At 35.1% G+C, this 12619-nt stretch overlaps 6 non-coding genes across 6 annotated transcripts; 3 read left to right on the top strand and 3 right to left on the bottom strand.

Annotated features, from left to right (window-relative positions):
• The first annotated feature begins 1912 nt into the window (after window positions 1-1912).
• On the top strand, window positions 1913-1985 carry Trnar-acg. The gene has a single exon. It is a non-coding gene; the product is annotated as a tRNA-Arg (tRNA).
• Window positions 1986-3216: 1231 nt separating this feature from the next.
• Window positions 3217-3289, bottom strand: Trnav-aac. Its single transcript has one exon. It is a non-coding gene; the product is annotated as a tRNA-Val (tRNA).
• A 1998-nt stretch (window positions 3290-5287) lies between these two features.
• On the bottom strand, window positions 5288-5360 carry Trnar-acg. Its single transcript has one exon. It is a non-coding gene; the product is annotated as a tRNA-Arg (tRNA).
• Window positions 5361-8318: 2958 nt separating this feature from the next.
• Trnar-acg lies at window positions 8319-8391 on the top strand. The gene has a single exon. It is a non-coding gene; the product is annotated as a tRNA-Arg (tRNA).
• A 1402-nt stretch (window positions 8392-9793) lies between these two features.
• On the top strand, window positions 9794-9866 carry Trnar-acg. The gene has a single exon. It is a non-coding gene; the product is annotated as a tRNA-Arg (tRNA).
• Window positions 9867-10889: 1023 nt separating this feature from the next.
• Window positions 10890-10962, bottom strand: Trnav-aac. The gene has a single exon. It is a non-coding gene; the product is annotated as a tRNA-Val (tRNA).
• Between the last annotated feature and the right edge of the window lie 1657 nt (window positions 10963-12619).

Raw genomic sequence — 12619 nt, forward strand, 5'->3', positions numbered from 1 at the left:
TAACTGGGTGGACGTCAGTAATTTCCAGGGGGGGGGGGGGGGGGACAAGCCTTGGGAAAAAGCAGGATTTTCTCAAATTGTCTTTGTGGTTCCTCTTAACGAGAGCATGGCCAAATAAAAGAAGTTTAATAATAATGTAACTAATTCATACTAAGAACATCTATATAATTTACTTTAAAAATTGGGAGTGAATTTTAGTCGTAGAGACAAGAGGTCGTGGAGGGAAGGACAAATTCCCAAAGAGGCGTGGTGGCAAAAATGCTAAGAATTACTGCTCTACACGTAATCATTTCTAAACCGCCTAACTGCCTGTTTTTAGAACTCTGGATACTTTCTAGCGATAGGTTGTACTATGATATTACTAGTGAGGTGAATCACAAGAGGCCAGAAATGTCTTCATATGAGTGATATTAATAAATCCGAACGATGTATAAAGAAATGCACGAAGAAAAATTAACACGTAAATTTTCATTAGTCGACTGAAAGTGAGCAGACTGTGTTATCTCTGGGATATATTTACGTCTAGGGTTCGATAAGAGTGCACGGGGAGAATGGAAGTGGCATATATTTCTCAGTCGTAAACGTTGTGGTGGGGCATTGTGGCTCCGTAGCCAGTATTAATTATATATAATGGGATCACAGTCAAATTGGTTCCTTGGGAGTAGTAGTAGAATAGGAACCAACTGACTCCTCGTATTGTCACCTCGACAATATCGTATAAGAATTAGTTAATATAAATAACACAAACACAGTGAAATAATAAAAAGAAAGTATTAAGATTCAGCAATATCCACATGTTGTATATTTCATGTAAAGTCTATAAAAGTCCGTTTTATATTTTATATAAACAAAGAATCGTGTCCAGCTCCTGTGCGTAATGAAAACAGAAAACAGAACATAACTAGTATTTTCCCGAGTGACGTTGCCTGACGTTGTACACCATTTACAGTGATAATGCAACTACGAGACCATAATGATAACTAATCAACACCAATGATTACTGTATGGCCTATACACTTCTACCAAGATATACAATAGAATATAAATTTAAAAAATCTGAAATATCTAATATCTTTTATATTTTACTACATCTGTCGTAACAAAGCCAATGGTTTCTCGTAACTGCACTAAGTGAATATGAGTTATATCTGAAAATCGTTACATCACGAAAACGTCCTTTTGGGTATAAATATATGCACTTATGAAAATCATTTCTTATCTGTTCAGCGAAATATGGCGAATTTAAGTGCACGATACTACGTTGACGAACTGGTTAATTATGCAACAGAATAGATAGCTTTTTTATTTTTTTTAAATCTCTGATGAAATCCTACTCAGGGACCTCCTTGTCCAATCACTAACTGTCCAGTCATCGATCAAGTTCCAATTTCCTTGTTCCTACTTGTTCACTTGAATGGAAACAAGCGGCCTCTTTCGGTAGGACACACACGTGGAATTATAGACGTTGCAATTAAACATGAAGGACTGTGTTTCTGCGGAGGAAGTATAAGGAGTCGATCAAGGTGAAAACAGCCTTTAAGTAACACTAGTGATGATTAATTCAGTGCGATAGACTTGACTTTGTATATTTATTAATACTTCTTGGATGTTCCGAATCTCATCTCGTGCACAGATGTAATGCAACCAGTTTTAAGGTGTTCACTATTTCAACAAGAAAATACTTTTGACCGTGAGTATATTGGCTTGTAAAATGTAACATGCGTGTGGCCATCTGCTAATTAAAGAAAAAGTATGATAGAAATTGGATGGTTTTATAAGAGAACAAATTGTAAAAAATCAGAAGAAAATTCTAATTGGCAGACTTCGTGAGTAGTTGCGTGTTTTTTTTTTTTTTTCAATGCCTATTTGTTTATTTATCATTTTTAAACTGAGCAATGTGCAAGAAATATATGGCCTTGTGGCGCAACGGATAACGCGTCTGACTACGGATCAGAAGATTCCAGGTTCGAATCCTGGCAAGGTCGTGTATCCTTATATGCAAATAATGCCTTTAATCTATATGTTAAGCAGCAGCATGTGCACTCCGTCAACTGTTACAGTTTGGCTAAAAAACATAATTGGCGCTGTATTTGTTATATTTTAAGAAAGAGCACGGTCAGGCTAGAAATGGCGAATCCTAGACCAAGGGCTTGTTAGATGTTTTCGCCTAGAGCTGGCCACTTATCCTGGGCCAAAGGCTGCCCCGGGCGATCCTGCGGCGGCGGTAGCGTGTTCCCTGTGCGGTCGAAGTTGTTGGCAAGCTATAGTAGTGTTCAGATTATATGTATGTATGTATATAAAATGAAGATATATTTTTAAATTATTTTTGTCAATGATATACTGAAAAGAAAGATGATAGAGACGAAAATACAACATACTTGATTATACACATAAGCACTTGCTTGGCTTTGGTAATTCACATCGTTTGTTTACATTATACCACGTGGCTGCTCTGCCAAAACACATAAATATGAAATACAATGTAAGCACTGCATATTAAAACCAAGTTTAGGCATTGCCATAAACACGAGATGCTCATCTGAAGATTTATTTTTCTAATTGGGAATCTCAACATTTCGCGTTTCCATGCTCTCTGACTGATATAACATTATTGCAAAAACAAATGTATCCTTCAGTCTACAAACTGTAAGAACATTTAGTCTTGCATTTTTTTCCTTTTAAATATTTGCAATCATTGTACGGGCTATTCGAGAGACCGTAGAAGTTACACAGATAACTTTACTAGTATATGCCAAGGTACGTGAAAAAAAGCATTATTGATAAAGTTTAGGACGGAGGTAAGTGCAGGCTCGTTTCTGGCAGGACCAAAATCCATATCTGTTATCAGTATTGTAAATATTAAGTAAGGCGTTTCATTAAGAATACTAATTACTTACTACTTCTTGTCTATTACTTTGTGTACATAGCTACCCGATTAGCTTTTGCAGTTTTCGTTTTATTAAGCAAACCAAACAAACAGGAGTATGCAGTATCAATATCCAGGACTTGGGTAGTAGTATTTAATGATTACACAATAAACAAGTTTTGTATTGGAAAATCTATTTAGATTCAAGTGCAGTTACAAGACGAGTGCGGTTACTCCATTAATTATATGATTTCAAGAACTGCAACCTAGGAAGTTGAGGTGTACATTCAAGATCGTTGCTGAACACCTTTGAAACTCCTAGTTTAACATAACTTCTATCAGAAAACCTCTGTGCTCACCAGGGCTCGAACCTGGGACCTTCTGTGTGTTAGACAGATGTGATAACCACTACACCATGAGCACGTCTTCTTGTAATAAAAGATTATCTTACAATACTTTATGTGTTTGATATTCTGTTAAAGACCTCTTAGTAACTAGAGACCTCTTAGTAACTAGCAGTAACTTAGTAATCATAGGAACGATTGTAATATAACGTTAAAGTGAAAGTTATTGATACATTACATGCCAGGAAGTGTGAATGTATGAAGGAGCAAGGGAGTGAAGGAGAGGGAGGATCAGGGGAAGGAACTGGTCTAACCATAGGCGGCTGGCTATCTGGGCCGCATCATCGATCGCACTTAGGAGCGAAATGGGGGCTGAGGGGAGCCCGCGACGCCCAGACCTCGAACGTTCTTTCTCAGAGGAAATCACCAGGCGCTCCAGGGTACAAATAAAAGGTTTTGTGTAAGTTCCTTAGAGGAATTATAAAAATCTTTATGCATTTATTTATAAAGGTAGCGAAAGTTATCACACCATCTGCATTACTTGTAGATGCCCGTCCGCCCGTGTATGTAAATATTTATTTATAAATATGTAAATATAAGCCTTTTTTAGCTTATAAAACTTTAATCACACTATCTATATTATCTATATGTTATTTGAAGGTTATTTATTGTATAAAACTAAAACTTTTATTATTGAAAATAATGCGTCGAGGCCCGTTTGACTGTATATGTATATATAAATATGTAATATATGTATAGAAATATATATGTACATATATATTTATAAATTGATATCTATATGTGCATATACATATATATGTATGTATATGTATATGTATACTAATATTTATATATATAAATATATATCATATATATACATATTTATCTATATATATGTAAATATCTACACATGTATAACATATATTATATATTATATAATACATATATATAATGTATCTATCTCTCTCTATATATATATGCGACTGTGTATACACACACACACGTGTATGTATATACAATTTTTGTTTTTGTGTGTACGTATATATATATGAATTCACACATACACACTTTATATAGATACAAATCTGTTTATATATATATATATATATATATATATATATATATATACACGGTCTCACATGTGTGTGTGTGTAGACATTCGCATATATATATATTTTATATTTTTATGTGTACTATATATATATATATATATAATTACAGAGACAAAAAATCCATAATATAATTATGACAAATGAATAATAAAGTCAATTAAATTTTCTGCTCACAAATTCTCTAATGATACAGAAGCCATATTCTGTCGTAGTGCCTGGAACAAAAAGAGAACTTATAACATAATATAATGGATTGATAGCAAATCAACACCAGTGATTACTGTATGCCCTATGCACTTCTAGCAATATATAAAATGAAATAATATTGTAAAAAAAAAAAACCTGAAATATCTGAAGCATTTATATTTATATTACATCTGTCTAACAAAGCCAATGGTTTTTCGTAACAAAACAACAAAAATCATCACAAGCATTATAATTATAATAAAAGCAATGAAGTCTTTACACACAGGGAAATAATCAGATAATGAGTTTGTAAAGGGAAACCTTTTAGTCCCAAGAACACGCAGATATCAAGCAAAATCAGTTGAACCGCCCATTCCTTCCCCTGCTCCTCCCTCTCCCTCATCCTCTTACTTCTTCATACATTTCACACTTTCTGCCATGAAACGCATCAATAACTTTTGTTATATATAACTGTTCTCATGATCATGCAAACCTCCAACTCCGACCGCCCAGAGTTGGAGGCCCAAGGGAAAACGCTACTGCCGCCGCAGCATTGTCTGGGCTGCCTTTGGCCCATAGTAGCTGCCCAGGTCTGGGCGAAAGCGTCAAACAAGCCCTCGGTCTAGGATTCGTTATTTCTAGCCTGACCATGTCCTTTACTTTAAAATACAACAAAGACAGTGCTAATAATGGCTATAAGTCAAAGTGTAACAGTTGGCGGAGTGTACATGCTACGCCTAGCGGATAGATTAAAGGCATTATTTACATATAAGGATATACGACCTTGCCAGGATTCGAACCTGGAATCTTCTGATCCGTAGTCAGACGCGTTATCCGTTGCGCCACAAGGCCTTACTTTCAGCATATAATATACTTTGAAAAAAAACAAAAAAAAAACTAATATACCAACGAGAAATCTTCGAACCACGACTCCTCTCCACTCACATATAATTCTCTCACAGCGGCCAAGTTGTTACTCAGATTCTAATGAAATAAGCTAGCCAACGACCACATGTAATGAAAATTCACTAATCAATTGTTTTAAGTTGTATAATCAGTAGGCCCTCATGTCAAGTCGTTTTCTCAAGCGCAGACTGACCATCATTTATGAGTGTGTGTGTGCATACATATATATATATATATATATATATATACACATGCACACACATACATTCATATATATTTGTAAATGTATATGGGCCTACATAAAGTGTATGTGCATCCACACACACACGCACGGATTATACTTTTCTTAATACACGTTTCCGATCATATAAATATATAAATATAAATATAAAAGAAAGACAAAAAACACAAGCCATCAATCTAATCACTTATAACCATTTCCCTGCGACAAAGCATGGCCGACCATGGCTCTGTACCTAATCAGTAATATCAGGCGATATATTCTGCGACAGGAGCCGATATTTTATATATGTGCTCGCTTCATTTCAAGCCCCCCCTCTTTCTTCATATAATTTGTAGTGTTACTGACTTATATTTAGTATTCATTATTCATGGTGTAATAGTTATCACATGTGTCCAACACTCAAGGTTTCAGGTCCGAGCCATTAAAAGTATGTGGCCCTAATATTATGGATATCATGGCTTTATTCACAACGTTGAAAAGCTCTAGTCAAGCGAAGTCAAGAGTTTTTAAGAGGACCGCCCCACCGTATTGAGGGGGGGGGAGGGGGAGGCCTAGATACTTAATTGTATAAACCTTGTTGCTGGGATGGGGGGCTGAGGGGGCTGAACTGCAGGTCCGTTTTGAATACCCCAACACCAGTGGTTCTTACCCTGCTGGGCGTCAGTGATTTCCAAGGGGGCGCAAGCTCTTTGGAAAAAGCAGGAATTTCTCTCATTATATTTGTGATTCTCTTAACGAAAGCATGGCCAAATAATGAGAAGTTTAATAATACTGTAACTAATTAATACTCAATAAAAACACTAAGAACATATAATTTTCTATAAAATCTGGGAGTAAATTTTACTCGTAGAGGCAAGGGGGTTGTGGAGGGAAGGACAGATTCCTAAAGGGGCGTGGTAACAAAAAGGCTAAGTACAACCGCTTAACCGCCTATTTTCGGAATTCGCAGTCTGGTCTGAATACTTTACATGAGCGAAAGCGACAGGTTTTACTTTGATATTAGAGTTAGATCAGAAATGTCTAATTAGGAGTGATTCTATTTAATTCCGAATGTTTTATAACGAAATGCACGAAGAAAAATTAACGTGTAAGTTTTCATTAGTCATCTCTGGGATATATTTACGTTTAGGGTTCGATAAGAGTGCACGGGGAGAATGGAAGTGCCATGTATTTCTCAATCGTAAACATTGTGGTGGGGCATTGTGGCTCCGTAGCCAGTATTAATTATATATGATGGGTTCTCTGTCAAATTGGTTCCTAAGGAGTGGTAATGGATTAGGGTCCAAGTGACTCATCGTACTGACACCTCGACATTATCATAAAAAAAAAAATATATATAAATAATCCAAACAATGAAGGAATAAAAAGAATGTATTAAGATTCAACAAGTTGTATATTTCATTTAAAATATATAAAACTGGTTTTTATATTTAATATAAAGAATCGTATCCAGCTCCTGTGCGCAATGAAAGCAGTCAGGAAAACAGAACGTACCGTAACTAGTATTTTCCCAAATGACGCGGAACGTTCCTGTGGAACGACAAAGGCTGATTGGTATTATAGTGTGTTACTATTGCTGTTTAATTGGCGACAAAGCCGGTGGAAATGATGGTGTAAAGATAGGACATGTATACTACTTGTTAATTATGTTCAATTTTGATGTTGCGCTCCGCGAGCGTTACTTGGAGAGCGCTGAAAGAGCGCGGTCTGGATGTATGCTCATTGATAACTTTGACAAAATTAATGCAAAATATCGTACAAGGTATTTGCATTTGCTTTACCTACCACATTGAACCATAAGATCAACACAATGTGCGGTTATCTAAGACACAACTGTATGGATGAGAGAACGACACGAAAGTAAAAAAACTCCACGATATTTTCCCGATTATTGTCTATTAAAATGGTTGACAATACGCAGAATGATATTTGGATTGATAGCTTTTTAACACCAGTTATCACTGTATGTCCTATATACTTCTTCTAGCAGTATAAAAAAAAGAAAAAAAAATGAAATGGTTTCTCGTAACTGCATGATGTGAATATGAATTACATCTGAAAATTGTTACATTACGAAGATGAGATCGTACTCAGGGACCCTCTTGTCCAATCACTAACTGTCCAGTCACTGACTGTCCAGTCTTCGATCGAGTTCCTATTTCCTTGTTTCTACTTGTCAACTTGGATGGAAACAAGCGGCCTCTTTCGGTAGGACACACACGTGGAATTAAAGACGGCGCAGAAAGACAGTCCTTCATGTTTAATTCCAGAGGAAGAATAAGGAGTCGATCAAAGTGGAAACAGCCTTTAAGTAACACTAGTGATGTTGTATTAATTCAGTGGGATAAACTTGACTTTGAATATTTGTTAACACTTCATGGACATTTCGTATCACATGTGTAATGCAACCAGTTTTAAGGTGTTCAGTATTTCAACAGGAAAATACGTTTGACCGTATAAATTTGAGTGTACTGGCTTGTTAAATTTAATATGTGTGCGGTCATCTGCTAGTTTTAAAAAAAGGTAAGATAGAATTAGATCGGTTTATAAGGGAACAAATTGTAAAAAAAGAGAAGACAAATTTAATTAACGGACTTTTTAAAATTTTGCCTATTTGTTTATATATAATTTTTAAACTGTGCAATGTGCTAACGAAATATGGCCTTGTGGCGCAACGGATAACGCGTCTGACTACGGATCAGAAGATTCCAGGTTCGAATCCTGGCAAGGTCGTGTATCCTTATATACCTTTCATCTATATGTTAAGCAGCAGCATGTGCACTCCGTCAACTGTTACAGATTGGCTTATAGCCATAATTGACGCTCTATTTGTTATATTTTAAGAAAAGCACGGCCAGGCTAGAAATGGCGAATCCTAGACCAAGGGCTTGGTTGATGTTTTCGCCTAGAGCTGGCCACTTATCCTGGGCCAAAGGCTGCCCCGGGCGATCCTGCGGCGGCGGTAGCGCGGTCCCTGTGCCTCCAACTCTGGGCGGTCGGAGTTGTTGGCAAGCTACAGCAGTGTTCAGATTATATGTATATATGTATATAAAACGAAGATATATTTCTACATTGTTTTCAATGATATACTGAAAAGAAAGATAATAGAGACGAAAATACAACGTATTTGATTACCACATAAGCACTAGCTTGGATTTGGTAATTCACATCGTTTGTTTACACTATACCACATGGCTTCTCTGCCAAAACATGTAAATATGAAATATAATGTAAGCACTGTACTTTAAAATCAAGTTTAGGCACTGCCATGAACACGAGATGCTTATCTGAAGATTTATTTTTCTAACATTTTGCGTTTCCATGCTTTCTAACTAATATAACATTATTGCAAAAACAAATGTATCCTTCAGTCTACGAGCTGTAAGAACATTTAGTCTTGCATTTTTTTCCCTTTAAATATTTGCAATAATTGTACAGGCTATTCGAGAAACCTTTCTCATCTGTTCTGCGAAATATGGCGAACTTTAGGTACCTATACTCAGCAGACGAACTGGTTAACTGCTCAACAAAAAAGATAGCTTATTTGAAAAATCTCTGATGAGATCGTACTCAGGGACCCTCTTGTCCAATCACTGATCCAGTCTTCGATCGAGTTCCTATTTCCTTGTTCCTACTTGTCAACTTGGATGGAAACAAGCGGCCTCTTTCGGTAGGACACACACTTGGAATTAAAGACGGCGCAGAAAGAGAGTCCTTCATGTTTAATTCCAGAGGACGTATAAGGAATCGATTAAAGTGAAAACAGCCTTTAAGTAACACTAGTGATGTTGTATTAATTCAGTGGGATAAACTTGACTTTGAATATTTGTTAACACTTCATAGACATTTCGAATCTCATCTCGTGCACAGATGTAATGCAACCAGTTTTAAGGTGTTCACTATTTCAACAGGAAAATACATTTGACCGTATAAATTTGAGTGTTCTGGCTTGTTAAATTTAATATGTGTGTGGTCATCTGCTAGTTTATAAAAAAGTAAGATAAAATTAGAACGGTTTATAAGGGAACAAATTGTAAAAAAAGAGAAGAAAAAAAAGAGAAGAAAAATTTAATTAACGGACTTCGCTATTTGTTTATATATAATTTTTAAACTGTGCAATGTGCAAGGAAATTATGGCCTTGTGGCGCAACGGATAACGCGTCTGACTACGGATCAGAAGATTCCAGGTTCGAATCCTGGCAAGGTCGTGTATCCTTATATACAAATAATGCATTTAATCTATATGTTAAGCAGCAGCAAGTGCACTCCGTCAACTGTTACAGTTTGGCTTATAGCCATAATTAGCGCTGTATTTGTTATATTTTAAGCAAAAGCACGGTCAAGCTAGAAATGGCGAATCCTAGACCAAGGGCTTGGTTGATGGTTTCGCCTAGAGCTGGCCACTTATCCTGGGCCAAAGGCTGCCCCGGGCGATCCTGCGGCGGCGATAGCGTGGTCCCTCTGCCTCCAACTCTGGGCGGTCGGAGTTGTTGGCAAGGTTACAGTATTGCTGAAATTAATATATGTATGTATATAAAACAAAGTAGAAGAAAATAGATTTTTCTATTTTTAGTGATATACTGAAAAGAAAGGTAATAGATACCAAAATACAACATACTTGATTATACGCATAAGCACTTGCTTGACTTCGCTAATTTACATCGTTTGTTTACATTATACCACGTGGCTGCTCTGCCAAAACACATAAATATGAAATACAATGTAAGCACTGCATATTAAAACCAAGTTTAGGCACTGCCATAAACACGAGATGCTTATCTGAAGATTTATTTTCTAATTAGGAATTGCAACATTTCGCGTTTCCAAGCTTTCTGGCTGATAGAACATTATTGCAAAAACAACTGTATCCGTCTGAGCCTACGAATTTTAAGAACATTTAATCTTGCATTGCTCACTACCATTTCTTGTCTATGGTTTTGTGTCCATAGCTACCCGACTAGCATTTGCAGTTTTCGTTTTATTAAGCAAACCAAACAGGAGTATGCAGTATCAATATCCAGGACTTGAGTAGTTTTATTTATGATTGCACAATGAAGAAGTTTTGTATTGGAAAATCTATTTAGAATCAATTGCAGTTACACGATTGAGGCTGCATCTGAAATCTTGACAATACAGCCATTAAATATATTTTCCAGGTCGTTGTACTCCCTAGATCGTTGCTACAAATCTGTGAAACTCCTAGTTTAAGGTAACTTCTATAAGAAAACATTTGTGCTCACCAGGGCTCGAACCTGGGACCTTCTGTGTGTTAGACAGATGTGATAACCACTACACCATGAGCACGTATTTCTAATAATGAGAGATTTTCTTATGTGTTTAACTTTCTGTTAAGACACCTTCTTAGTAATTAGCAGGATTACCGATTATAATTTCCCAATTCCTTGAATTGGCGGGAAAATGTGTTGCTGTCGATACAGTTATTATTGTTATTCATGTTATGGTTATTAAGTTGTCATATAAATATTTTAGACGACGAAATGATATAAAAGACCCCTTCTTAAAGTGAAAAAAGAGTAATAGGTGAGATAGTTAGTTCTAATAACTGGCTATTTGGTGATAAAGAACTTGTAGAGCCATCTATGTGTAAATACAATAAATAGACTTGTATTACAGTGGGCATGACATGTATTCTTTCCCACTGGGTAGGATCATGGGAATGAACTGGTCTAGCCATATGCGTGGCTATTTTGGCTGAATCATCACACTTTGGAACGAAATGTGGGGGCTGAGGGTAGCCGCGATGACCTGACCTCGAGCGTTCTTCCTCAGAGGAAATCACCGGGCACTCCAGGGTGCAAATAGAAAGTATTGTGTAATTTCCTTAGAGAAGTTATAACAATATTTATGCGTTTATAAAGCTAACGAAGGTTTAATCACACTCTCAATATTAAATGTTAGTTATTTGAAGGTTATTTATTGCACAAAAACTAAAACTTTTGGTATTGAGAATAATCTTGCATCGAGGGCTGTTCGACTGCGTTAATATGTATATATAAATATGTAATATATATAAATACATGTACACATATATTTGCAGATATTTATATCTATGTGTGCATATACATATATATGCATGTATATAAATGTATATATATACATACATGAATATATATGTATATATGTTATATATATAGTATAATACATACACATGTATGTATATATATGTATACATATGTATGAATGCATGTGTATATATATCACATATGTGTACATATCTTATATGTATGGATATATATACATATACCATATATTTATAAATATATATATATATAAACATACATAATTATATATATAAATATCTATACATATATAATATATATATATATATGAATGTATATATATTATATATAATATATATAATACACACACACACATATATATATATCTATATCTATCTCTCTCTCTCTCTCTCTCTCTCTCTCTCTCTCTCTCTCTCTCTCTATATATATATATATATATATATATATATATAATGTATCAATCTATATAGATATGCGAATCTGTATACACACACATACAAGTATGTATCTACATAAATATATTATTGATCTGTACCTATATATACATATGAATTCACACATACACTTTATATATACACACATAACTGTTTATATATATACACATAACTGTTTACATATATATATATATATATATATATATATATATATATATATATATACATGTGAATTCACACATGCACATTATATATATAGAAATGTTTATATATATAAAGTCTCACAATCGCATATATATATATATTACATATATCTGTATATATTATATATAGGCTTACAATGAGAAAAAATCACAGAAAGTCCATAATATAATTACAACAAATAAATAATACAATAAATGTAATTCTCTGCCTACAAATATTCTAATGATACAGAGCCATTCTCCTGCCGCAGTGCCTGGAACAAAAAGGATCTTATAACATTAC

This window comes from Penaeus chinensis, chromosome 16 (genome assembly GCF_019202785.1).
Source record: "Penaeus chinensis breed Huanghai No. 1 chromosome 16, ASM1920278v2, whole genome shotgun sequence".
Classification (NCBI taxonomy): Eukaryota; Metazoa; Arthropoda; class Malacostraca; order Decapoda; family Penaeidae; genus Penaeus; species Penaeus chinensis.